We start from the raw sequence: 7,314 nt of genomic DNA, 5'->3' as shown, positions 1-7,314 counted from the left end.
AACATCTCATTGGCATTCCTAACTTACCTGCAGCCAGCTCCGTGATGCACCGCTCCTCTGATGAAGCTGGAACACAGTCTCTGCGATTGAGCAGCCCTCTCTCTCTCTCATCTCTCTCCCTCTCTCTTTCTCATCTCTCTCCCTCTCTCTCTGTAACTCGATCTCTCTCTATGCCTCCCTCCTTCTCTCACTCGCTCTTTTGCTTTCTCCCCCCCCCCCCCCCCCCCTCTCTCTCTCTCCCTCGCTCGATCTCTCGCATTCTCTCTGCCTCCCTCCTTCCCTCTCTATGTTGATCATCCTTACTTTATCATCTTCCTCACTGCAGTCCTAAAACAGGTCACAGTGACTGCAGTGTTCCTGATGACACAGTGTAGCCTACTTGTTTCTGAACCTCACGTCTCCTTTGAAACCTTTATAAACCCTGCTACAAAGGGCTCGTTTTTGGTCGTGTTTTGAGCTTTAGTTTGGATAGAACACCTTAACAAGATTGACTAAATAACATCATAACATAGCTTGATACGTCAAAACTTGGTTGAATAAGTCTCTTCGGATCAGAGTTGGTGAACTTATTTTCGCTATTTTAACCTCCTCACTAACACGTGGAGTGAACCTCGGGTTGAAGCGAACGGCCGCCCCCACGTGTTGTCGAACCGCTATTGCCCCAGAGCGACAAAAAAGTAACATAGCGCCACAGTGTGGTCCCGGAGGTGAATGTCCCATTCAATTTCTCCATAGAGGTTTTGATGATTAGCAAAAATGTCGTAACCATCCAAAGCAGGGATGGGCAACTTTAATGATAAAGAGGGCCAAATTTTTCATCATAACCATCAGAGAGAGGCGACAAAATTTTTAATTTGGTAGATATGATTTCCTGTATTCTAGTGCATTTTGGGGATGGCCACTAACCAGAATCATAACCTATGTACGGTATGTTATTTGAACCAACATACATTTATTTCATGTTTTCCATGCGTAAACAGTCACATGAATGGTTAGCATTTTTAATAATTTTTAATTTCAAATTCAAATAAATGTGTTGTTTTGAACCATTAAAGGCCCACTATGCAACTTCGGGAATTTCTTCGCTGTTTTCTTGGTTTTGGCACGCACATTTCTCTACACAGCGCCCCCTACAGCTTCGTAGTAGATATTTTACAACACTGTCGTAACAACTCGTTGACGACCTTTCCCCATGCACTTCTACGCGAGCCATGTGCATTTGTTTTCAAAGAAGCCGGCCAATGCGTGGAGCCATGTCCGAAGTAAATGTTCATAAAGTGTAGGCAAGGTTATACATTTTTAAAATGGTGTATTTGTATTGCAATAAACATAAAGCCATCCTTTTTATAGTTGACGGGGAGAATTTATATCCTAGATTATAATTGTTTTATCTTAGGTTGAACAGAACAATCAGTGTGAGAGTGTTGGCCAACATAATAATCTAAATAAACAAGAACCTGGATTCGGGGATTCAGTCTGTATCTGGGGGACGAGACAGACGAACAGCAAAACACCAATGGAAGCAAAGGTGTTTATATGGCTGCAACCAAGCAAGCTAGAAACATACAGGGCTCACAACAAAACGGTCGAGAAAACTATTTTTACAGGGCTCACAACAAAATGGTTGAGCAAACACATTTGTACCGAGACTATCAACATCAAGAATACCACGAGGACAAAGTTCACCCAAGGGTACTTTCAATTTCAAAAGCAACACGGCCAAGTCGGAGTCTGATTTGAAGTCTTCTTTTTCTTTCAGTTCACGCTATTCCTGAAAAGCTTGCCCAACGTTTAATCGTGTCTGGCCTCTCTGTCGGTCAGTCTCCCCTTTCTCTTCTTCTGTTCCTCCGACATTGGGTTTCTCTGTCTCTTTTTAGTCGGCTGATCTATGATGAATGTAACAATCCCTTAGTTACTTGTGTTTATATCGAGCCGGTTCCGTGTTTGGGGGTCTGTGCCGCAAAGCAATTCGTTACTTCGCGAGACCCGAGACTCCCGCGAGAGTGGGCGGCGGGTCGCCGGCAGAAACATATTCATTTTCTCCGCCAAGATGCGCAAGGGGGAGATGAAACAACGAACAATCGAACAAAAATGTATAATGGAACCATCGCAATGACTCCTATCATGTTATATTAAGGTAAATCAAGCCAAATTGCCTCGCAACTGGCAGTTTATATTTAGCCGGTGCCATGTTTGGGTGTGTGTCTGTGCCGTAAAGCATTTTCAAAACTACAATCTGACTACATTTTCGAGGATACTTCCGCCGCGTCACATCCGGAAGCGCTCGGTCCGAACGCATCAAGTTGCATATTATGCGCTTTTTCACTGGAGAGGCCACATGGGAAAATGACACACCCACCAATCGACCCAGAAATGGATGCAGAACCATCAGCATAACTCTCAACCTGCATACTTAATGTAATTTTGGCTAAAAAAGTTGCATAGTGGGCCTTTTCATCAAATATACATTGACTTAACATGACACTAATAAATGACACACGCATAGAAGCCCAACAAAGCATTATAGGAAGTCTGAGATAAAGAGACATGTATGGATACAGAAGAATAGGTGTACCAAAATTATAAATGACAATGTTCAACACATTGAAATTAAATGTTTTAAAAGTTATGACTTACTGGAGGGTAAGGGTTTCTATATGAATGAGTCCTTAAACTGAATACTGTGCACATAAACTTTCTCCGAAAGAGCAAGAGTTAAAAAAAAATAATTGTTATTACAAGTTATTTACACATATTCAATATCAAAGACAAAAATTACTCTAGAATTTCTCTGGAGTAATTTCTGTCTTTGATATTGAATATGTTAACATTTCAGAACGATTTCAATTCATATGGATTTTGGTATTAATCAACAGGAGCCATGTTGGTTATACCAATTGTACTTTATGATAGGCTATATGAACCTTTTCCGAGCGCCTCGGAAAAGATACAATCCGCCACCCCCCACAGCCGATTAGCTGTTTTGGTGATATCTGCATATTTAGCTAACCAACGTGTACCAATGCACTACAACATTTACTAATACAGTTTCTCCATTGAGTCACCTGTAATCCAGACATGCTACATCTGAAAGGTAAGCAGCGATGAAGAGTTTGTAGTTCGCCTCAAGAGCCACAGGGTCTCCAGCCAGTTATGCAGGTTAAGGCTATGGGGTTATCCCTAGGCGCGAGCCGTAGCACTGAAAAATGTATAATCCCCGCCCACCAATCCTCAATCACGTCCGCGGGCCTCATTTACGTCCGCGGGCGCGGGCGCCAGCGGACGTTCGGCTCCCAATAAACAGCTTTTCTTCAGCTATTTAAAGGACAATGAGGCCGACACTTAAAAGGCTGCGCCTATACTCATATAATCTAGAGTTGCAATACGTAAATATCGTTATTCAACATATAGGCATTGATTATATATATTTATAAAACGGGTGGCTTAAATCCAGCGATCTGATTGGTTCATAACTGTTGTATAGTGGGCGTATACATAACTGCTATGACGTCCAATCATTTTTTTTAAAGTTTGCAGAGTTCCATATCACGCCGCGCCTGGAAGTAGAAACGGTTACAAAGCGCTGTAATGGCATTTTGAGAGATTTGTATGCCACTGTCAGAAACGGGAAAGGCCAACAGTACGGATTAAGCAGTTATATCGGTCTCGGGCTGGCATCAAAATTACCGGCGAACCAAGCTACCGACTCTAGCCGAGCCTTCTCTCGGAGGGACGCTAAAGTGTCTGGCATAGCGACCGTCGTGCATTTTGAAGGCAGCCAGGAGGGACTACATTTTTGTATTCTTTAAAGTAACTGCTTTTTAACTTTTTTTATGTAGTGTATCTATGACTTACGTTTTGCCATAATTGTAACCGTTTTATAAAAGCAACAGCTCACTTCAGTCAGTGGTATGTGCTAGGGATGCACCGAATATTCGGCCACCGAACATGTTCGGCCGAAAATGGCCCAAAACATAATGTTATGTGTGGCTGTGGCTCCAGCCATACAGGAAATGACTCAGCAAGTGCTACATCTCATTGCACCTCACCCAGCGGCTCGCTCGCTCGCTGAAGTTCTTCCCAGACCTACACCCTAGCCATCCAACATGCATATCTGAGAATCAGGCCTCTCTTTAATAATGACAAAAAGATATGAGAGAAATACACATTCACTTTTTGTTATCTCATAAGCGGCGTGGTGCCGGCTCCTTTTGACCTTTTGACCCCAGACTTCAAAAACGTGGCTACAGGCCAGCTGTGTCTACACACCTTAAGCCACAAATGTACATCTCCATCCCACAAAAAATGGGGACTAGAAACTAACCTCTGTCTAATGTACATTTACTGTACTGTTGGAGGTCACGCCCCTTCTCCGGCCTTTTCGACATAGCTAGAGATGCTAAAATGTTAACACATGATATTTGTTTAATGAAGAAAGCAGAAGTTTTATGTATTCATTGGTAGCAAAATTATAAAAAATAAAGAGTGTATACGATTGGAAATGATTACAACAAATCATATATTCTTTATAGTTGTATTAAATATTGGTAAAAACCAGACAGCTGTTAATGGATCAAAGACAAGTTATATGAATGAATCATACAAAGCTGCAGTGGCACCTTAGACATGAGATATAAAGCAGTCGTGTCAGAGGAGATCGGTATTCTACAATTCAGGGTTCTAGTGACAGGCTGCGTCTGGCCATTCTAACCCACCTCTCAGCTCACTAAGCCCGCTATCTGACAACCCCCGGACCTGCCGCAGGCCCCCACCTTACAGTCTGAGGGAAAGCCCCCACTGGCGACACACAGCAGTGTAGCACTGCCCTGCTCCAGCTCCACTCTTGAGGGAGGACCTCAGTGTGAGCTGCACCACTCCCACTGGAAGAGAGAGACAGTAAACACAGGCTCACATCCCCACTCCCACTGGAAGAGAGAAACAGTAGACACAGGCTCAGATCCCCACTCCCACTGGAAGAGAGAGACAGTAGACACAGGCTCAGTTAACATCCCCACTCCCACTGGAAGAGAGAGAGAGGAGACACAGGCTCACATCCCCCCTCCCACTGGAACAGAGAGAGAGGAGACACAGGCTCAGTTAACATCCCCACTCCCACTGGAAGAGAGAGAGAGGAGAAACAGGCTCACATCCCCCCTCCCACTGGAAGAGAGAGACAGTAGACACAGGCTCACATCCCCACTCCCACTGGAAGAGAGAGACAGTAGACACAGGCTCAGTTAACATCCCCACTCCCACTGGAAGAGAGAGAGAGGAGACACAGGCTCACATCCCCCCTCCCACTGGAACAGAGAGAGAGGAGACACAGGCTCACATCCCCACTCCCACTGGAAGAGAGAGACAGTAGACACAGGCTCAGTTAACATCCCCACTCCCACTGGAAGAGAGAGAGAGGAGACACAGGCTCACATCCCCCCTCCCACTGGAAGAGAGAGACAGTAGACACAGGCTCAGATCCCCACTCCCACTGGAAGAGAGAGACAGTAGACACAGGCTCAGTTAACATCCCCACTCCCACTGGAAGAGAGAGAGAGGAGACACAGGCTCACATCCCCCCCCCCCCTGGAACAGAGAGAGAGGAGACACAGGCTCACATCCCCACTCCCACTGGAAGAGAGAGACAGTAGACACAGGCTCAGTTAACATCCCCACTCCCACTGGAAGAGAGAGAGAGGAGACACAGGCTCACACCCCCCCTCCCACTGGAAGAGAGAGACAGTAGACACAGGCTCAGTTAACATCCCCACTCCCACTGGAAGAGAGAGAGAGGAGACACAGGCTCACATCCCCGCTCCCACTGGAAGAGAGAGACAGTAGACACAGGCTCAGATCCCCACTCCCACTGGAAGAGAGAGACAGTAGACACAGGCTCAGTTAACATCCCCACTCCCACTGGAAGAGAGAGAGAGGAGACACAGGCTCACATCCCCTCTCCCACTGGAAGAGAGACACAGGCTCAGTTAACACCACTCATAGCAGCACAGAGGGAAGGGAAGATGATTATTCATTAAGCGTTATAATTGGTCATTTAATTGGACCATTACAATTCATTATTCTACTTCGTTTAAGAATGCTTGATTCTGATTGGCTGACTTGTCGGTTGTACTTGCTGCTGACTGAGCATAGCGTCATCAAATAGTAGATCAATACGCTGCTTGTATTTTTTTCTATCACAGAAATTTCTAGCATAAGGTCCATTGTAAAAATAAACCCTGTTTAAAAAAGTTTCTAAAATGTGTCGGAAATCTATCGGAGGGTCAGTCGATGCATATAGTTTCGCAAGTGAGATACAATGTAGCAACTACGTTATTAAACTAGTGATCAGATTCAGCCTTGTGTGGGTTGCTATAGAAACTAATTAATTAGCTACAGCTGCGCTAACGTTATTCACCGTTGTTCTAAACATTGCAGCGTTTTAAAAATTTACAAATTCGTTGTCCATTTTTATGTATTTGGAGTATGGAAGACATTTGAGGACTTGTTTAAGAGCTACGAGGACGACGAAATGGCAAAAGGAGGAATACATGTTTGATCGATCGTAATTAAAGGGGACTGCTTTTTGAGGGAGATGAACTCAAACAGAGGATACATTTAATAAGGATGCAATACGAATAAGAAAAAGCATAATTATTAAAATATTTGAATTGTTTTATTATGTTGGCAAGCAAAAGGGATAATCAGCTCAAGGCAGGGCCATAAACAGTTTGATATGCCCGGCTCGTTGAAGGTTACCATTGTAAGCCGTCCACGAGCCGGGCATATCAAACTGTTTATTGCCCTGCCTTGAGGTGATTATCCAAATCCTATCGCTCATTTTATTCGCATCTTTTTCTTATGTCGTACTTCACTGTTTAGCGAACATAAGTAATCATCAACAGTTGTTGATTATAAAGTGGAAATTAGCATAACTTCATGATACATTTCAATGTTTTAGCAGCTGTGGCTTTTCTTAATAAATCCTTCTTTCACTTCCTTTTTCTTGTATTTAATTTTGAATATGGCCAGAAAGATCTAAAACAGGATATTTTAAGCCTGCAAATACGTCACAATAATATAATCTATTCATAGATTATATTAGAAACTGAAATTGTTTCAGAAACTGAACTTGTTTGTTAAATACATTAAATACAAAGTAAATCGTATAATGAAATCAGTCAACAATAACATGCAATTACAACTCCATTAAATCACTTTTTCACTGTCAGAAACCTATCCAATGATCTTTAGATCTTTACATGTTAGTTCATCGAAAGGCAATTTTTAAAGGTAGTAAGGTCAGATAAAGGAATCCACCTT

This window comes from Gadus chalcogrammus, chromosome 5 (assembly GCF_026213295.1).
Source record: "Gadus chalcogrammus isolate NIFS_2021 chromosome 5, NIFS_Gcha_1.0, whole genome shotgun sequence".
In the NCBI taxonomy this organism is placed as follows: Eukaryota; Metazoa; Chordata; class Actinopteri; order Gadiformes; family Gadidae; genus Gadus; species Gadus chalcogrammus.
The sequence above is the reverse complement of the archived record's forward strand: the minus strand, read 5'-3'. Positions refer to the sequence as shown.